Here is a 22,003-nt window from a genome sequence, read left to right as displayed (position 1 = left end):
AACGGGATGGACATGGTCAGCATCGACACTAGGGTAGACTGTGGGGTTGGAACCATGACACCCCCACCACCAGCCTGAACAGTTGATACATGGCAGGATGGATCCACGCTTTCATTTAGTTGATGTGAAATTCTGATCCTACCATCTAAATGTAGCAGCAGAAATGGAGATTCATCAGACCAGACAAGGTGTTTCCGTCTTCTATTGTCCAGTTCTGGTGAGTCTGTGTGAATTGTAACCATCTGAGTTACTGTTTTCTTTCTATCTGCTGGAACCAGTCTGACTATTCTCCTCTGACCTCTGGTATCAACAAGACATTTCCACCCACAGAACTGCTGCTCTCTGGATATTTTCTCTTTTTCTGACCATTCTCTGTAGATGGTTGTGGGTGAAAACCCCAGTAGATCATTAGTTTCTGAAATCCTCAGACCAGCTCGTCTGACACCAACAACCATACCACGATCAAAGTCACTTCAATCACTTTTCTTCTCCGTTCTGATGCTGGTGTGAGCTGCAGCAGATCCTATTGACCATGTCTACATACCTAAATGCATTGAGTTGCCGCCATGTGATTGGCTGATAAGTCATTTGTGTTAACGAGCGGTTGAGCAGGTGTGTCTCATAAAGTGTCAGTATCCATGAGGGAAAGTGCTGAAAATCACTGATTTAACATGTGCTTGTGTCTAGGGTTATTCATTAAATTAACTTTAGTCCGAATGATACACAGCATTCAGAAACTCAACAATGATTCTCTGACCAGGTCATAAAGTTCCAGTGATTCTAAGCTGCTTAGTTAAAGAGGTCGACTTCACCTACAGCTTTCACAGTCTTAAAGTAAAAAGACCATTGTCTCAAGTGAAAAAATGGTTCAATTTTCTGTCTTGCAAGAAAAATGATCTTATTACAAAAGTTTTTCAACTTCAAAATCATCATAGTTTAAGAAAACATGCCTTAGTGACTAGAAATATTTTTTTCTAAAATGAGAATTCTTGATGTGACTATTTGTCTTTCCCTTTTGCCAGATTCTTTTGTTTATTTCAAGAAGTGTTTCTTAATTTTGGAAATTTTGACTTATTTCTTGGGGGCTCTTTTTGTTTTGTTTGTAGTTTTCAAGCTAAAAGGAATATCATGTTCTAGTTGGCCAATTCAAAGAAACGAATAGTCTGACAGGAACAGAAATAGAAAACCTCAAACAACAAGCAACAGAAGTGAAAACTGTCACAGCGGCAGAACACTTTTATTCTTTTTACAAACTGTTTATTAGTTTTCATTTTCAGGAACAAGTAAAAAAATTACTACACATAACATGAACCTCCTACAGAGCAAAATACAGAAGAAATAAGACCATAACTAGCCTCCAACAAAGCCACAGATGAATCATTCCAACTATGGGGAGTGCTAACACCTCAACAGAAACAAAAGAGTCCCATTTTGTGGAACTCCACACGTGATCTGTCTTTCTCCAGAAAGAATGGACAACTGAACAAGACCAGAGCAGAAATGCACACCGAGTTATCCTGTCTACATGTCTATGATCAAATATGCATTAAAACTCTTCCACCACTAGATGGCATCACATAAACACATTCACCCAGATCTGCAGTCTTCTTTCTATTCAGACTCATGGGGATCTGTGGACCCATGAGTCCCACAGAGCACTTGGTTGTGAGAACTTTAAAGACCCACTCCAATGAAAAATGAGGTTTTTGGTGTTTTAAACATGTTCTTCAGACATTTTTCTAATGAAGGACATGTATTAAGAACATTTAGATTTAAATTGCATTTCTAAGTATTCACATCAATGTGAATCAGGAAGATATGAAAGAAATCACATACATAAATATACTGGGCAAGCACTCATTCTGATCATCCACTGTCAGACAAACAGATCCATGAACGTCTTTGTTTTCCTCATCTGAGCTGGAATCTGGATCTAAACTGTACTGTTGGATTGCTCTGATATTGCTCACCATTTTTGCATTTTGTAGCACCGTTAATGTTAAGTTGGGGTTGTGAGGGGCTGTAAGCTAGAAGGAGAGAGTACTGGTGACAGGAAGTGGGGCGTGCTTACCTTGCACCAAATGTCCTGCCCAGAACGGGTGAACTGAATTTTTATGCCGCTCTGCAGAAGCTATGCTCAAGAAAGTGTCACAAGTTTTTGATTTTGGCTAAAAACTGCATCATCATAATTAGACGACCACTAGGAACACTGAAATTAAAGGACAAAGATGTGAGACTTCTAAATTAAAGCAGGATACAAAAGCTATTGTTAACTCATTGTCAAAGTTTTAAATTCAGAGTTTTTATTTGCCATGTTTGCATCAGCCTACATTGAGACACATTGGAATTCTTGTGCAGAACTCTCAGAGTCACAGTTTAGGTTTAGGGAAAAACAGGAATTTCTGTACAAGATTAAATAACAGTTTAGAGATCGTGAAGTATGTACACCAGAAAAAATAAAACAGAGTGATAAAAAGTATAAAAAGGTGCAGATACACTGCAGGGAAATAGTGCAAGAGCAATTAGAAGAGATTGAATTGTGCACATTGACCAATTGACCGTTGACCAATTTTGAAAAGACACATTACCAGATACCTCACACATTAGCAGCGAGGGACTTTTAGCTACGTTTTCAGTGACTGTTTTTTGCCATCAGTCTGACTGTGGCAGGGAGGAAGCTGTTGAAGAAGTGAGTTCTGTGGATGATGATAGATGAACAGTGCGTAAACTTTTGAATACATATTAATCAAATGCAGCGGAGAACAGGTTATCAGCTTTTATCAAATTTGTGACCATATAACTTTGCTCAGGCATCCACGTATGCTCGTTTATTAGGTATGTGCAATTAGTGTCAAGCACGTGTCAAAGTCAAGGCCCGGGGGCCGAATTCGGCCCACCAGGTAATTCTATTCGGCCCTTCAGATCATTTTATTTTATTGTTATTATTGTTTTTTTTATCATTGTTATTTAAGGTTAACGTTGATTTATTCTGGAATAATATTCCTGCCTTTTTATTATTCATGGCTAATATTCTAGCTGGCTTTCAGCTTCAGCCTTTTCAGCTTTTAGCTGCAGTGTTTTCTGCACTAGCATCTTCAGCGGCCAAATTCAGCTTACAGCATTCACACTAGCATTATCACAGGTAATGATATATATCTAGTTCATAATTATGTTAAAAAGTTACAGTTTTAAAGTTTTAAAAATGTAGTTTTAGAGTGTTCAATAAATATTTATCTTGTTTGGCCTGCGACATAAGGCGTGTTTTGGATTTTGGCGCCTTGTGCGATGGAGTTTGACGCTCCTGCTGTAAAGGAACAGTGAAGAGCTGATTTCATGCAGTATGCTGTTGAGAGTCTTGTTCAAATATCAAGCAGCAGTCTGTGGAGCTTTGGGTTATTAGACAGCATAATTTGGTTACTGAACATTTCTCCCACGCCCCCCAGCGCTGCAAACACAATCTTGTTTCATCACATAACGCAAGGCGGTAAAGTTTGCTGTTATTGGGTTCAGCTTTTGCCTCATACAGCACACTCCCCCAGAATTAATATTAAGAGGTTTTAACGTGTCGCTTTCCCTCCCTAACATTCCCATGGGACGAGGTGAGAGGAGGGGGGCTTCACTGGTGAGGGATGATAGAAATGAGCCTCCATCTTTTTCTGTGTGGAAATTATTTATTGCTTTCCTTTCTGAGTCTAAAAGTTTAATGTCTCCGTGAAAAGTGGCAAATGTGGGTGGACTGTGTGTTTTCCCGCCTTTTGTCCCCTGTCATTTGTCTCTAAAAGCTATGAGAGCGAGCAGCTCCTGTAAAAAAAAGGGGGAAAAGCATGTTACACACGACTTCCTCTGCTGCTCTAAAAATAGATCCATTTATGTTGCATTTCATGCCCGAGCTGCCTCTCAATATTTTAGAGACCTACCAGAAAATTGACCATTAATTATTTATCGCCCACTTGCTCATCTCATTCTGTGTCTGAGTGACATCACAGCGCTAGAACCTGATCATTTTTGTGGACGTGTTTGTTCTGGGTCTCTCACATGTACCAGAGGTGGGGGGGCCTGTGAGCTGCTTCTCTGCTCTGCTGGTCAACTGAGCGTGACTGTCATGTGATTCACCCCTCAGACAAGTGGTCACATGACAGCGAAGCAGAAGTCAGTCAGCCGTGAGCATCTCTGCAGTGAAAGGAGTTCTGCTTTCATTGAAGTGGTGACAGAGCGATCATGTATGTGAGGGCCGTACTCCTCGTCTGCAAAAGAATGGCTAAAAACAATATTGTGACATAATGAGAGCAGAGTGACAGGAATGGAGGAGGAGGAGGAGGAGGAGGAGGAGCGGCTCTATAATGCATCAGACTTGCGGTTGCACTCTTTGACGGGGTGATGAAAGGGGCTGACACTGACATTAACTCAATAATCCAGACTCCTGCAAATGAACTATTAGGTAACATTATGATTTTTGAAAATTATTAATGAAAAATCCTTCAGAAATATTTGAAGGATTTTCTCCACTGGGGGACAGAATAACTCCACTTCCACCATCATTCTTTCAGATTGTATCTGGTCAAATTGTTCTTTATTTACACATGATGCAGAGCGGCGCTGGCATGCGAGTGCAACAATGCTTTACAGCACATTATAAATGCATGCATTCTGTTTTGTTTGGGCTCAGCTGTCCCTCTGATCCTGATTGTTGCAGGGATGGTGGGGCGGTTGTCGGACTTGGGTTTTTGAAAGAGCAACAAGAGTGTTTGTTCTGAAGAGATCCGACAGAAGACAACGGGATCGGAAAAGAACACAAATAGAGGTGGACACCAGGGTCGAAAGAAAGATGCCTTAAAAATCAATAGCATGGACCACCACTAAGAAATCACTCCAAAGCAAAAAATAAAAATGCTTCAAAGCATTTAAAGACAAACAAATGTGCTAATTTAGAATAAAAAAAACCATGAGACAATGATTTTAAAAATGTTCAAATTTGAAAAAAATGTTTTATTATATTTGTTTGAAAAAAAAAAACCCTGACACTGAAATGTATCATGATAAATGAATCATTTCTTGCAGCTTCTTCTCCTTGTTTGGTTACTATTCATCATCCAAAAGTTTCATCAGGTAAATGCTGGAACTACAATTTTAGGAAGCTGCTTATGTTACTGAGACTCACTCCAGTGAAAATTATGTTTTTGGTGTTTTTAACATGTTCTTGAAACATTCTTCTGATGATGGAGGACTTATGAATTCAGCCTAAATTTGAATTTCTGAGAGGTGTTTATTCAAATTGTTGAAAATCAGAAGCAGACAAAAAATAATGTTTGATCATATTTGTGGTGTAGAACATTCCAACATGATCCATTCTGATCATCCACTTACGGACAAATAGATCCATAAACGTTTTAGTTTTCCTCGTCTGAGCTGGAATCTGGATCAAACTATGCAATACTGCTCACCATTTTTGTTGCACCAATAATATTTGGTTTTGGATGTGAGGGGCTGGAAGCTAGCAGGAGAGAGAGTAAACAGATAGCTCTAAGCTATGAGGAGGGGAAGGGTCAGGGTTTGCTGCACCAACAGTCCCGCCCACAACTCAGAGGTGATTTCTAAATAACTCCTGTTGCTCTGCAGAGACTATGTCCTAGAAAATGACATTGTTTATTTATTTTTTCTTGGAAACAGCATGATTCTACGGCCCAGTCCGAATTCTTCCCTTCTCCCTTCCCCTCCATTTGAAAAAGGCATTTTTAGTGCAAGTTTGTCCAGAATATTTTTTTTCAAATCTGACCCCCCGCTACTCAGTTTTCATACGCAGTCAATGATTTCAAATGATCCCAATATGAGGTAATGACTGATGTTAAACACCTGCTGTCCCTCCATCTATGGCCTCTGGCAAAGAGGAACAAACAATCCTGACTTTTATGACTAAAATGTATCTAGAAGGGTCTTTTGAAAGAATTTCTTCCTCTTGACAAGAAATTTACTGTGTAATGTCCAAGGATGAATGGCTTCTCCGTACCCTACATTTAGCCCTCCAAACAGAGAGTTATGGGCTATATCTGAATTGCTTCCCTTTGCACTAACACAAAAGGACAATTTAGAATAATCTATTACTCTACTCAGCATGTATTTGGACTGTGGGAGGAAGCTAGAGAAAAACCAACACATGCATGAGGAGAACATCCTCACAGAAAGGTCCCAGCTGGGTCGTGCTCTCAACGTTCATTCTTTACTGGCTCGAATAACCACAAACAGTTTTGACTTTTCATTTGAGTAATTAGCATGTCCAAAGTCAGTCTACCAAGTGGATAGTTTTGACTGTTTCACACAATTATGATTTTCCGATTAGTAATTATTGATCTAGTTGGACTTTATTATTTTTTCATTTAAACATGAAACCTAGTAAATGTTGTGAACTGGCAAGGAAATCTATCAATTCTGTCTGAATTCCTTCCTTAATCAGTACATATCGCGTTCGCTGCTTTCTAGTGCTGTCCAAATCTACAATTCCAAAATCGACTGCACAAGAAATCTCCCAGAAGTCTTTGATAAAAACTGGCGTGCAGCGACACACATAGACAATTTTTAAATGTAATGGTCAATAAACTATCCACATTTTCATCATCATAACACAGACGAGTCACAAACAGGCATCACGAAATGTTTGTATTGATTTGATTTTCGTAAAATCAGTGACGTCAAATCCGGGGTTTAGAAAAACAAAAGTTTAGTAGTGAGCATGGTGTCCAAATTGCTTTTATAACCCAGGGTTCTAGATAGTACCACACTATATAGTTTATTGGTAGTTACGGATAAGGGCGGGAATTTGGACATGGAAAATTTATGTCTTCACATTCAGATGACACTCCCAGTCGATGATGTCATCAACAGTTGCCAGTCCACTACTGCTCAGAAATACATAACAACTGTTTTTATAATTGTGTGAATGTTTAGTAAGCATTGTTGTTATTCATAATCTTTAGTTTTTGAAATATTGAGCAAAATATGCCCCGCAGTCGTCGTATCGTGTAGGTTTAGATGGAGGAGAACTCAACTATGCTACAGACTAGCAATACGCTAGCATCTACCATTAAAACTTAGAGCAGGCAGAAGGATGAGCCGACCTATGTCTCAAACACTGCAGTACCCCCGGTAGATGGAAATTCAGGAGGCACAATAAAATGACAGTCCAATGTCTTCAGTATAACCACTTTAACAGGCCAGCTTAACATTCAATAGTACTCACATCATAGAACAACATTGGAAAAGTCTTGGAAACAACAACCTCAGTCATGCTTCAACACCAACAGAACAAAACTCCCACAATGCACTCCTGCTGTGGGAAGGATCCCTACAATATTCATGAGCTATGTTTTCATTTTTTATAGTAATGAGAAAAAAAAGAGTTTTACTTCTATTTTAGCAACATGCTAACGTATTTGGCTAATGTGTTATCTACTGAGGTTTTTACAGGCTAATTTAGAGTTTTGCTTCTATTTCAACCACATTCTAATGTTTTTTACTTATTTCGTTTACTGAGAAATTTTATGGTATTTTAGAGTTTAACTAGTTTTTCGGCAATGCACTAGCTTTTCTGGCAAGGTTGTCATCTACTGAGTTTTTTAATATTAATTTGGAGATTAGCTAATATTTTAGCAACATACCAACTTTTTGGCTAATGTGTTATCTTCTGAGGTTAGGCTAACTCAGAGTTTAGCTTCTATTTTAGCAACATGCTAGCATTGTTTTACTTATTTAGTTTACTGAGGAATTTTAGGCTATTTTGGAGTTTAGCTAGTGTTTAAGTGATTAGCTACTGAGGTTTTTTGTGCTAATTAGAGTTCAGCTCATATTTAAGCAACACTATTTCTTTTTTATAAAATTGTCATGCATTAGTAATTCTTAAGCAATTTTACTACAACTTTTTCAGAAATTTAGGTCAACTTCAGTACTCTTTCATAGTTATTTTAATAACATTTCCAGTCTTTTAGCAAATGCAACATTTTGCAAATAGCTTTTGCATTTTTAGCAAAATCCCTTCAGCACTTAAAGTAAACTGCATCACCATTTTCCACACAAAGTTTCAGCATCTTCAGCGACTACTTTCAGCAAAAAGCATTCACACTAGCATTATCGCATGTAATGCAACTTTTCTAGGTTTAAAAAGTCATACTGAAACAAAAACCCATTTCTTACATTTAAATATAAACATGCGCAGAGCTCTGCATCCCTCCTGGACGAGGGTTCTCCCTTCAAAAAATGGTTTGGGACACCCCTATCACTTCAAATACCCCTACAACTGGAGAGGTATAGGGTATAGGGGAAGAATTTGGATTCAGCCGAATCTAATTTCTAACAGAAAAACCCTGTAAGATACTTAAAAATGAGGACTGAGTTTTTCTTATAATGAAGAAAAAAATATATATTTCATGAATTGAAAAAAATACATATTTTAGTATTATGGAAACAGATAAAGGCTGCACGGTGGCGCAGTGGTTAGCCCTCTTGCCTCACAGCGAGAAGGCCCTGGTTCGACTCCCGGCTGGGACCTTTCTGTGTGGAGTTTGCATGTTCTCCCCGTGCATGCGTGGGTTTTCACCGGGGACTCCGGCTTCCTCCCACCGTCCAAAAACATGCTTCATAGGTTAATTGGTGACTCTAAATTGCCCCTAGGTGTGAATGTGAGAGTGAATGTGTGTGTGATTGAGGCCCTGAGACAGACTGGAGACCTGTCCAGGGTGTACCCCGCCTTCGCCCTTCAGTATCCGGGATAGGCTCCGGCACCCCCGCGACCTGGAAAGGGACACAGCGGTCAGGAAAATGGATGGATGGGAACAGATAAAACTCTGAGCATTGGCTTGCTTGTGCCTGTAGTTGTTACTAGCTAAGCTACGTCGGACTTTAAAAGCTTTGTTTTCAGATGAGCTTTATTCCGGAAACTGCTTGGTTTTGACTCATCCTTCCATTTGATTCTGCACCACCGGCTGTCTGCCAATAACCTCCATGCCTATTGCCCTGAGCACCAAATCTGTGTCTAAAGGAGGATGGCAAAAAAAAAAAAAAGAACGCACTAACACCGTGCATTACTGCCAACAATTTTAGCAGGAAGTCAAAATGTAAAAATTCACATTTCAATAAAGTCCTTGTTGCAGTTTTCCCTGAGATCCTGCAGAAATATGGCCAGGCATTTTCCCTGATCGGCGTTAAGATTATATAAGCTTTTAAACTGAGGCTGGTTTCCAGAAACCCCTCTGCGGCACTGTTGCAAGAGTCTTCATCATTGTCAGCTCTTGATGGAGCTGTGCTTGTGTGGGACATCACAGATGCCCAGACTTGGCATGCAGACTCTACTGGCTTGTTTTTCCCAACATGAGAGCAGGCATCCCATGAGGTCTGCGTTAATGCTGAAAATCAGCATTTTTTTCTGCTGCTGCCTCTGCCGCGCGTTTCCCCGCAGATGAACTCATTAGCGTCTTCTTCCTTTCAAGCCGCGGAGCTCACAGCAGGTTGACCAATTGTCCTTTGGGCTGCTAAACTATGCAGAGATCCCAGCCCTATTTTGGCAGTTGTGCCTCATCAGCACATCCAAATCGAGTGAATCCACGTCACGTTCTCCATCACTATGACAGATTCCAAAGCATTGATTTGCACTGAAGCGCTTGCATCTGACTCCCCACGTTGCATCAAGTTATTACATAATAATCCAAGAAAAGATCACAACAGCCCGAAAAGGCTGTTTAAAAATAGATTGGAAGGCACAAAACGATCCTGTTATATATAGCTACTCGGCCTCGTCAAGGGCTAAGAATAGGTACAGGGTGTGTTTCATCTCCAGCTCACATGGCCGTGCCCTGTACTTGCCAGGATGCCTCCACGCTTGTGTTTTTTTGAGTGGAGTGGACAGACGCTGCCTTGTGTGGGGATGCTGCGTGTTTGTGTGCTGGCTGCAGGGGTTTTGAGGTGTGTGTCATCAAAATTTTACACACAGTTCCACATTCCATTACTCATCACAACCTATTTCGGCACGCAGGCATCTCACAGTTGATGAGCTTATGAGGGGGGACAGGGGAAATAAAACCGGCACAAACGGCAGCTCGGAGACCCGAGCAGCTGCCCGTATGAGCTCGACTGATATTAGCGTCACGCTGAGCTTGTTCAAGTCAGCTTATTACTTTAGAGTCACAGAAATCTGAGCAGATGGTCCCTTTAGTCAAGAAATATGGGGCATGAGATTCCCCAAGAGGTGTTTTTAATAAATAATTCTAGTACTAGTTTTGAAGTAGTGGGGAAAAGGTTCTTTTTTAAGAAATTGTTCTGACTCCTGATTACATTTTCATTTTCATGCCTTAGAAAGATGATGTAATTAACAAAATATACAATTTTATTATTTGATCTGCTTGTGTCAAAATAGATGCTCTTTCAAAAACATTAAAGGGGTCATACCATGATTTTCTTCAGCCCTTCAGATTAAACTATATCCATATATATGATCATATGTTACCCTTGGGACTCTAAAAAACTTGTCATTTTTGAGGACTGTTTTATTACCAGGAAGTAAAACGACTCGATCTCCTCCTCAGTGTGTCCGCACCATAGACTTAGTGGTTCGTTCTTGTAAACAAACAACCTCTGAATGTTTTTAAAGATGGATCTGCAGATTGTGGAGCTTTACACTCTTGACCCAGAATCCGATCCGGAAGACACATGGAGTAGTTGTATTTACACACAGGGAAAATGCCACTTCATGTGACACCCTTAAACGTTTATGTTGTTGTATTGCACACTTTGACGGTTAACCAAATAACACAAGACTGTCTATACGTGAGGCACAACGTGCATGGAAGTTGTAGCATTAGCTGGTGTGTTATATGCTTACGGTATACTGCATGATTTACTTTACGGGTCTGACCTCTTCATCTGGTTTGATCTGTGAGATTTAGTCTCTTGGCCAATCCAAGGTTATCAAACAGTCATCTGTGAGGTGGTGGTCACAGACAAAGAGTTGCTGCTGGGTCTGTTGCGTTCCCAATCATAAAATCCAACCACTTCTGATGTGATGGATCTTATTTTAGAAGTTTAAACAAATACCAAAAAAAACATTTTCTACACTTAAAAGACATTGTCTTATGATCAGTTGAGCTGTAAATTCTGCACTGTTTTACAATTTTTTGTTCAGGCCCTTTAGTGAATAGCCAGGGGTCCTACCCGGATGACTGCAGGGAGCGCGCATGCATAGAGAGAGAGAAATGCGAGCTGTATGTGCACTGTGGGCTCTGTAAAAGTGTTGAAAACAGCAGATAAACGGTTAAAACTGCTCCTCTTGTCTTGTCGCTCTTTGACCGGAGTCCTGTCACGGATGTAGAAGTCCCAGTCTGAGGAAACGGTCCCCCCTTTCCCCCCTTACATATAAGATGACCAACAAGTGAGTATGTGTTCATTGTAGTCTGGGGGCGGAGCTTGAAGCACAGACTCTTCCTGGAGGGGGAGGTTCACATTGTGCTGAGGTCAGCATGATACAGCCCGCTCGTTTTCATGGGTATGGGAGGGGCTGCTGCAGAGAGTGCAGGTTTTTAGAAGATTACTCTTAAATGCATGAATGGATCAAAATACCACTTTGAGGTTCTTTATAGTGAGGAATGAACAGTAAAATGCACTTGACTGAATGGCAGCTCTTATTATACCATAATAATGAAAGAAGCAAAGGCAGAAGAGTTTTAATAAAGTAAGGAGGTGGCCAAGAATGAAACATATTTCATTCTCGGCCACCTCCTTACTTTTTTTTTTTCTTCTTCAAACTTGAATCAATCGTGGAAGCAGAAAATGTTGCAGTTTAAGGGGACCTCTTACCATTTACTATTAGTGTGTCTGCACGCAGAGAACACCCTGCTGCCATATAATCTGCCTAATTTTACAGCTCGTTCGTTGGTCAGCAATGCATGTTGCTTCACACAGCTTTGATCCAACTTTTAATAACTGCTATTTAATAACTTTATAATAAATTGATGTATTTTTCTAAAGAAGGTTTTTGTGTCTCACTTCCTCATCAACCACCTCGGAGAGGCTAGCAGAGGGCTACCTCAACAAGTTCCACTAACGACCACTGGAGGCTGGTTTCCTAAAGGGTAACTAAGCCCTAAATCAACTTTTTGTCTGTTGACCTCTATAAATCTATAAAAGTTCTGTCTGTTTTTCATTGCCAAAGTTTTGATAAATTAAAATAAAATGGTTTAATTCTTGGAAACAGTCAAAAACCATCAGTGTGTTGCCTCCTGCAGGTTGAATTGAGGTTTTACAGTTTAATTTTGTGATTGGTCAAACCATTTCAGTCCCAGGTCATGATCTGCAGCTCCAGTAATATAACAGTCCTGTTCCCAGCCCTGCCCCTCTGACTGGATTTTAACATTTTGGCTGTGGGTGGAGTCAGACTCCAACTTCCCTGTTTGGTGACTCTTTAAATAGAGCCATTCCTCTCATGGTAAACAGTCCATCTTTAAACCAAATACAATTAATTATATGTTAAATCCTATTTCAAAACTAATTTTTACATTTATTTATTGTTTACGTTTATAACAGCGTAAAAACAGTTGAGGAAATAGTATTTGATCTCTTGCTGGTTTGTGGGTTTGACCACCTACAAATAGATTGACAGTCTGACATCCTGATGGTTGATTTGAACAGTGAGAGACATAAAATCACAAAGAAAATCAAGACATTCACTTTAAAGAATGTACTGTATTTCATTGAGTGAAATTAGTATTTGTCCTCTAGTAACCATTAAAAGTTCTGGTTCACACAGACCAGTTAGACTCTCCTAACAAACCTGTCACCTGGACTGGAGACACCTGTTTGAACTGATCACCTGTAGAACAGACACCTGTTTGAACTGATCACCTGTAGAACTGACACCTGTTTGAACTGATCACCTGTAAAACAGACACCTGTTTGAACTGATCTGTTTGAGCTCTCTAGGTCCTAGCGCCGGCTGGTTCTAGCTAGCAGCTCGGTGGTTGGAGACCCGCCCGTGATCTAGTGAGAGCAGCCGGTGAGTTAGAGGGCGGGACGCCCGCGCGCGCGGTATGGAAAGGCACGTATGAGAAAGCCTTTTGATAATGACAATAAAGGCCTACCTACCTACCTACCCACCCACCTACCCACCTATCTACCCACCTACCCACCTACCTACCTACCTACCTACCTACCTATCTATCTTTAAAGTCCCCTTACGACAATTTTTATTTTCTTTAAACGTCCCCAGTGGGGTTTCAATTAGGACTGTGAAGTTTTTAACAAAAATTTCACATCCTAAATGTCTTAAAATCTATTTTTCCTGTTGATCTGTCTTCCAAAATCTCCTCTGGGTGGGTGTGGTTTACGGTGCTGAGCTGACCCCCCCACCACGACCACCACCACCATTAAAATACGAGCTAGCAATGTAATAACTGCTCGTCTGACGTGGAGCCGATATGTATTTCAATCACTTTTCTGCTCGTCACATATAAATACGTACAAAAAACATCCACCTAAAATAAAACCTACCGGTGAAAGTGCAGGCTGTCCACTTAATGGAGTTTTGATCCAGGGTGCTGCATCCTTCTTCAAAAATAACTTCTTACAAAACTCGGATTCTTTCTCCGTCCAGTTCAATAATTATTGACGTTGCTGTGACCAATAAATCCAATCATTTTCCCTCAGATTCCTTGTGAAAATAATGAAAGCTAACGTCAGTATGACCTCTCACTGAATTACAATCCTTTACAGCACAGAAGTGGGACGGTATATTAGGGTTAGCTATCAAGAGGTCAGCAAGTCTCAGGTTTTTCTGCGAAAGTTGGACTGACAGTGATTTAAAAGGAGAAATACTCGGAAATGCAAAAACAAAATGATTTCTTATTACATTTGTTCTCTTTCAGAAGAAAAATGACACACAGACATGTTAGAAACTCAAAAAACAGGATTTTCATTGGAGGGGGACTATAACAGTTGATTCCTTGATTTTCGTTGGGATTTTCTCAATAGACTCCTGCACAGCACTGCTTTAAATCCACTTTGAATTACTTTAGTGTTTTCAATATGTCATAAAACTAGACTTCTTTAAATAAGGTTTAAGCATTTCTGAGGCTCCAAATGCAAGTCAAGGCGACCTCAGCTGTACAATAACACCATGAATCTAAATGTATTATGATAACAAACACAGCAAGCAAATAGCAATGAGGGCTCATTAAAATATTGGACAGGCCCTCAACGAGGAAAAGAGAAGCGTCTACTGGCTGTAATTAGCACACTGTCACTTGTTCCACAGCAGCCCACGCTCGGAGCATGTCAGATCACTTCCCAGCAGCGTCCACTGATTGTGTTGCTGCTCTTCTGAGGAGACGCAGGCAAACAATTCATGACCATCCAGGCCGGCGGTGGCTAACCTTCAGACATTTTCATTGGCAGTGTCACGGGATGTTTGAGTGAGAGCGTGGAGCAACTGTGGCCGGATAATAAGACACGAACGCTTCTGACTGTGGAGCAGCACTGGACCGTGCTAACACAGGGAGCGGGACAACTGTTACTGCCTGAACACGGCCTGTTTCTGCTGGGTGGTCAGTTCAGCAGACCGCTGAACAAATACAATAAATACAAGTTTCCCATGCAACACAAACAAGCTTTTTCTGTTTTATTTTATTATTCATAGTGCAAATGTGATGATGTGATTTCCTGCACTATGAAGCAGACGACACCATGAACTTTAGCTGCTGTGGATCCAGAACAGAACTGAGTTAGTTAATGTAGCAGTCAACTCATAAAGTGGGATTGTTCAAATAAAGTGAAGAAGGTGTGGGAACTCTCTAAAGACCCACACCGCGAAATGGTGTTTTGGGTGTTTTTACCTTGTTCTTGTAGCCTTTTTATGATGATTTTTATGATTTTGTATTTCTTTATGCAAATCATACGTACAGACAAATAGATCCATGAACGTCTTTCCTCGTCTGTGCTGGAATCTGGATCAGAACTGTACAGGATAGATCCAATATTGCTCAGCATTTTTGTCTCACCGCTACTGTTAGGTTGGGGTGTGAGGGGCTGTTAGCTAGCTGGAGAGCGTGTAAACAGATGGATGACAGGAGGTGGGGGTGGCTCCATGCCAACACTCCTGTCACAATTTTCTAATGAACTACCTCAAACCCCACACAGCCAAAAGCCCATAAGACACAATAGGCTAAAAGCAACAGCAATGAAAGACGAACATAAAAAGAAAGGAAATGTGGGTCAAATTTGGTCCACAGCAAGAATTTGAAGTGCTGGCCCTTTATTATAAGATGGATTGTTGTCAACACCATTTTTAAAAGTCAAGTTTGTCGACTTTAATGAGTAAAGAAAGCTTTCAGGATGTGTATTTTGTGTGTCAAACAGTAATAAATCCAGCTTCCAACCCCTGTTCCACCACTAAATGCTCTCGATAACAACAGATATACCAACAGATTAAGTCTGATGGTATATTTAGACCTGCTGATCACACACCAGCTCTACATTACTGTGTTCTATGGAAAACAGGAGTACGCACCAGCCCACAGTATTGCATAAGAAGAGGTGAACGTTGTCAGTCTGTCTGGGAGTTTTCAGCCAAGAGAAGCTGCGTGTTCATCTATCCGATCTGTAGAGCGCTTGGAAGCCGGACAGCGCGTCACCCTGTTAGAACGCATGAGGTTTTCAGATGAACGCTTGAAAGGCGCAATGGTGTGAATCTCCTGGAGTGTCCTGGCTTGCTTTGAAACTCTTTTATTGGCAGCATCCAGCAAGCAGGTGTCTGTCAACTCGGAACCGAGCCGCCCACCACGCAGTCACGCAGTGGAAAGTGTTTCACTCGCCACGTCTGCATAAGTGATAACATCATTCATTTAAAGTCCCCCTCAGATGAAAATCCTGTTTTTTTTAGTTTTTAGTATGTCTGTGTGTCATTTTTCTTCTGAAATAGAACAAATGTAATAAGAAATCATTTTGTTTTTGCATTTCTGAGTATTTCTCCTTTTAAATCAATCAAACTGTCTTGGACAGACTCTGTTTGAATGAATGATCTTCTTTCCATCAACAGCTCTGCTGCACATGCACTAAACCCTCATCTGTTCCTAGTGTCTAGTTCAGGTTCTGGAGAAGAGAAGATGGTATCTTCACATTGACTGCAGTCAAATGAGCCGCCGTTCACATTTCTGTGGTCAAATCAGCATCACTGGATTTTTGGTGTGAGTTTCATCCAATACTTACGGTAGCAGGACTGAGAACGCTGGAAAATCTCCACCAGACTCCACGGAGCTTCTTGATGTGACCACGGAAATGTGAACGGCGGCTCATTTGACCGCAGTTGGAAAGGATTGTAAATCAATGAAAGAGCATTTTGATGTTAGCTTTGATTATTTTATCAAGAACTCTGAGAAACCAATGATTGAATGTATTGATCACAGTCAATAAACATTGGAGAATTAGCTAAAAGAGTCTTTGGTGAACTGGAAGGAGAAAGAATCAGGATTTCGGAGGAAGTTCTGTCCATGAAGATCTTCACTTCCTCGTCCAGCTGACATCCGGATCAGAACCATACGGCTGGACATTACCCAGATTGATGGATGTTTTCATGTAGCAGTGGTAAAGATTTATGCTAGTGAGACACAGAGCTATCAGAGTCAGACACGGGGGATCAGGGGCGGAGCTATTCAGCTCAGCTCCAAAAGCCACGCCCCCTCAGAGGAGATTTTGGAAACAGAAGCTTCAGATTAACATGAAAATGGCTTTTTAAGACATTTAGGTTGTGGGATTTTCGTTAAAAACTTCAAAATCAGAAATAAAACACTACTGGGAATGATTTTCTTACAATAAAAAATGGTCAATTGTCTTTAAAGAAGAAAAATATAAACAAATGAGACACCACTGCTTTTTCACTGCCAGATTTCATCCTTATTATTGATCAATTATAACAATTCTGCTTCTATTAAAAAGGATTTGTGGGTTCTAGATTTTCTTCACACATGAACAAATGCAAAGGCTTGATAACAATATTTATTGAAAGACTTCAGTTGTTACAGAAATAGTCACTTTGAATACAGTCAGTCATTTGTGGCTTTTATTGTTCATATTGGAGCATAAAAGCTGTGCTGTCATCAACCTGGAGAACTGAAGAAACAACATGAATCCAAAAAAAGAAAAACTTCCGATTGGTCTTTTGTGTACTTACAAGCATCATGCAAACAGATATGCAAAAACAGAAAATAAAAAGTGCAGAAGAAGAGTGTGGGTTTACTGTCAGCTGTGACTCTCAGCACATGAGCTGCACGATGCTGGAAAACATTATTCTCAGCCAAACCATTCCGTCCTCCCAGGGCCAAACAGCCCCGTTTTCCTGCATTTGGATCATTCTCCTGCTTCTTTGCATCACTTCAGCCACAGAGTGTAAGTGAGCTGCAGCAAAATGAGTCTGACAGAAAAGAGGCTATGTATCAACTCAGAAAGTCAGAGAAAGGAAATAAATCATCCTGCAAAGAAAAGGTCTGAAAGGCAGCGCACAACTCCACCAGCAAACAGTGAGATTCTTAAGGCAAACAAGATGTCTGAGTACAATTTGCTGAATGTTCCTTGTAGTCTGGACCCACCAGTGCATCTCTGTTAGAAAAATAATCTACACATGCAAACTTACTGCATGCTAGAAGAAACGTATCAGGAGAAAACAAAATATTGATCACAAGCATTCTATTAAATCACTTTGTCGTCATTTACAGGAAGCAGCTTTCGCAGTACACCACTGGAGTTTTCATTGGCATTAATATGGCCTGGCATGCTGACACACTACAGCTTCAGGGGAATGACGTGGATGGAGAGGTGGACAGCGGGACGCACACCTGCCTCTTCTGTTTTCCTCCCATCCCTCCTACGCTGGCTCAGCCTCACGTTTCAGCTCCATGTGATAAGGCCGCCGCTTTAAGACTTCCCACATTTCTGGAATCCTTCATTTCCCTCCTCCTGCGGGCAAAATCTCAAAGAACAGATCCGCATAATTTCCCATGAAGCCAGGGCTTTGATTTGACGTTACAGCGCACTCACAGATTTTGACTGCTCCCCGTCTTCTATGACCCTGCTCTCAGTCATCTAAAGAATGGGGGCATGAAGGGTGCTGATCCGTCCCTTCAGCGCTCTTTCAGAGGAGCAGCATCGATGCTGAAGCCCAGTGAAGCTGCTCTGGTGTCCGTATCTGTAAGGAGGAAGAGCTCCACGAGGAGTTTGGATCGACCTGATCTCAGTGGTGAAAGGCTCACCAGCTTTTTGACCAAACATGAGGAAACGTTTGGTGTTCCATGATTGTCTCTGGTTTCTACGGTGGCCCTGAAGGGCAGATCACACCAACAAATGACTCAAAGCAAAAACGTAATGATAGATCACAACAACAATGAAGAATAACAAGGAAAAATAAAAACAGTTTAGAAATCAAAGCAAAATTCCAGAAGTCAAAACACAAAATCACAATCAAAATGAAATGTTTTGAAAAACAAAAGGAATTTCTATCAATCCAAATGAAATGTTAAAAATTGAAGCAGTAAGTAACCAGATAAAGGTAGGTACGATGGGACATCGCAGACTGGATGATGATGTTTGAGTTCTTTCAAAATAAAGCGTCTTACATGTTTACATACTAGAAAAGGTAAATTCCAGACGCTTTGTTTAGTGCAGAGCACATCCAGCATCACTGCAGGACAAACAGACTCAAATGATGGACAAATATGGGGTCAAATCAGCACCAGCTTAAAGTGAAGGAAAAACAAGTTTGAACATTTGAAAAAATATTGAAAACTTGAATGAAATATTGAAAAAAAAATACATTTGAAACTTGATAAAAAAAAAACTAAAACTGTGTCCAATTTAAAAAAAGATGTTTACCTGTACTGTCATCTTTCCTTTTCATTTGCTTTAAGTTTTCTGTTTTCAGTTTCAATTCAGATTTTCAAGTTTTCGCTGCTGAGCTGATCCTAATTTTCCATGGGGGTGGGGCTTTCAGCTCATTGGCTACCAGGACATGTTTCCCATGATTCCCAAAGAGGTAACGGTGATGTGACGTCTTTTCCTCTCCGATCAACCTCAGAGAGAGCAGTATCACTGATCTTCGCCCTCGCTAATACCGCGGATCACCTCTCCTCACATCAGTCTTAGTGTTTGGTGGATTTTTTTTAGGTCAGGATTTTAATTGTGTATTTTCCAGTTTGAACAGTTTTCAAATTTACAATCTTGTTCTTCAGATTTACAGTCTTGTTTTTCGTTCACATTAAACTGATCCTGATTTGACCCCATAGACAAACGTCATCACCCAATCAGTGATGTCCCTTGGTACCTTTTTCTGTTTTCTTGTTTTGTCTCATTTTCTATTATTCATTTATGATTTCTGTAAATTAATTTTATTAGTATGCAGACATTGAAGTAGAATTTCAGAAAACTAACATGTCTTCATCCATTCAGTGATGTCCCATAGTATCAACCTCTTCAGGTTCCATATTGTGTTTCCTTTTCCAACATTCTTTTGATTTTCTTACTTTTGTTTTCTGAAACATTTTGCTTATACTTTAGTTCATCATTTCAGAATTTTGTTTTGGTTTCTGGAATTCTGTTTTGATTTCTAAAACTTAATGCTGTTTTTTATTATTTGTTTTGCTTTTTTCATTGTTGTTTTCATTATGTTTTTGCTTTGAGTGATTTGAACTTTAGGGCCACCGTAGTTTTCTGATTAAAATCTGGATCAGAAATAAGGATTCATAAAAAAGTTATTGACGATACGTTGGGATAAGTCCTCGCTGCTGTCCAAGCGTCATGCATGTTTGATGAACAGATCAATGAGTTGTGTGCACAGCATATATAAGTGTGTGCCACTCGTCATGAGGAATGATTGACAGGCTCCGTCTTTGCAGAGTGGCAGCAGTCTGATGCAGGTCAGGCCTCCACAAAACAACTGCACTATACATACAAATATTTATATTTCAATGTACATGATCCGGTTGGCTCTGGTGCTGCTCCAGACGTCAGACCGGTGCTACATTGTGCAAAACCACATCCCCGCTGATGCGCAGAGGGTCCCCTCCATGTTGGAACTAACCCCCCCTCGACCACTTCTCCACACACGAAGGGACCCGATTCCGTCAAACTGGATCACCAGTTCTTCTGGGATGAGACGCTACACTTGAAACAGTATGTCAGATTTGGCAGGAAAAAAAATGTTGCTACAGAGCGTTTTTGATCTCAAGGTCTGTTTTCGAATCTCTCGCACAAAGGAAACACACATCATTATCCAAGCATTTGCTCATAAAAAATACAGGCCTGTCGTTCATGATTTAAATATGAATAACTTATGTAGAAACATTAATAAGGCCTGTTAGTCATAATTTAAATATGATTACAGGCCTCCGTAGAAAATGCAAGACGTATATGAGCAGTAAAGCAGCAGCGTCACATGAACAGCAGAATGACCCATACGCAAGATCAAACATATGTACAGTGTTACTAAAAACAATTCTTTTACAAGCATCATGAGTAGAAGGTTTTATCACACCACAAGCAGATTATGATTTAGAAGAGTGAAATTAGAAGAAAACAATGTTGTAAACATTCCTTTAGAGTGAAACAGGGCTCTAAGTACAAAAATGTGGCTATTGTACAGTCTGCAGTTCATATATTTACGGTCAAACTGACCTCTGGATGGAGTGACTGATGCTAGATTAGCAGAAAAGGTTTGTGCTTTGCTGAGTTACGCTCTAAGGTTTTCACTGCCCGGATGAGGGCGTCACGGCAGGCCGAAACTCGTCTAAAAGTGACAGTGCAATAACCTGAAAGACTTGGATTTTCTTGGACAAAAACCAACTTCTTGGAGGCCCAGGAACAAGGAGCAGACTTCCCCGACGACAGGAGCAGTTTTGGAGGAGCTTGGATTCAGAGAAGTTAAATCTCTGACAGAAACTTTCTATGATCTGCTTTCACAATGGAATGTTAACTGAAATGTCAACAGGTGAGTCATACAGACTGAGCGAGCACGACTTTCAGGAAGACTAATATGATCAAAAAGCCATTCATGCCACTCTTCTCTTATATATGACTATATCACTTGTTCAGAAAAAGAAAATCATTTCCAAGATGTTAAAAGAATCAAAAACAGTCTCTGGTTGCATGTTGGTAGATTTCTGAAATGCAGATATGTGTTTCTAGTGTAGGAGTTTAATTTTACAATATTAAAAAGAGCATTTTAGATAAAATCCTGTATTTTTAACAGCTACACTATAAAACCAGCTCAATTCCAGGTCACATTTAAACGTCACAAACTAGCAAAATTGAAAATATATATTGAAAAAAAAGATCAAACTGCTGCTATCTCTTATAGATGGATAGATAGATAGATAGATAGATAGATAGATAGATAGATAGATAGATAGATAGATAGATAGATAGATAGATAGATAGATCGATAGATTTGTTCGTCCAAATTATTGTTATGGGTTTTTTTGTTCATTTTTGTTTGGTCTTATTAGTTTTCAGTTAAAGTCTCTAGAAAAAAAGAAAACAGAATCCAAGCCAGGAACGAAGGATTTCAAAAGGAAAATTAAAAAAAAGGAAAGATTCACACTTTTCTAGAATTTAAATGAGTTAAAGTCATGGGCCTTCTATAAGCAAATGCGAGGCTTTTAGCTAGAAACCACATCATTAAGCACAGAAACTCTCTGAAGCCTCAAAGTTAATCCATGACAGCAGGAGAAAATCCAGGCGCTGCTTTGAGAGGCAAATACCATGGAGCTTAACTTCATTTAAATGATTTTAACAGGGCAAACCGCAAAAAGCTGGGGTCATGCCATAAAAAACCGTCAAACTTGTACAATCAAATAAAAAAAAGAGATGTAATTTCTATAGAACGTAAAGTATAAAATAAAAGTGCTAGAGCTAGATTAGAAAAAGGGAGGACTCCCTTCTTTACTGTGTTGTTGACCTCCTGCTGCAGCAGCAATAGAAATGTGTGTATGTG

Source organism: Oryzias melastigma, linkage group LG6 (assembly GCF_002922805.2).
Source record: "Oryzias melastigma strain HK-1 linkage group LG6, ASM292280v2, whole genome shotgun sequence".
In the NCBI taxonomy this organism is placed as follows: domain Eukaryota; kingdom Metazoa; phylum Chordata; class Actinopteri; order Beloniformes; family Adrianichthyidae; genus Oryzias; species Oryzias melastigma.
This window is presented reverse-complemented; position numbering follows the sequence as displayed.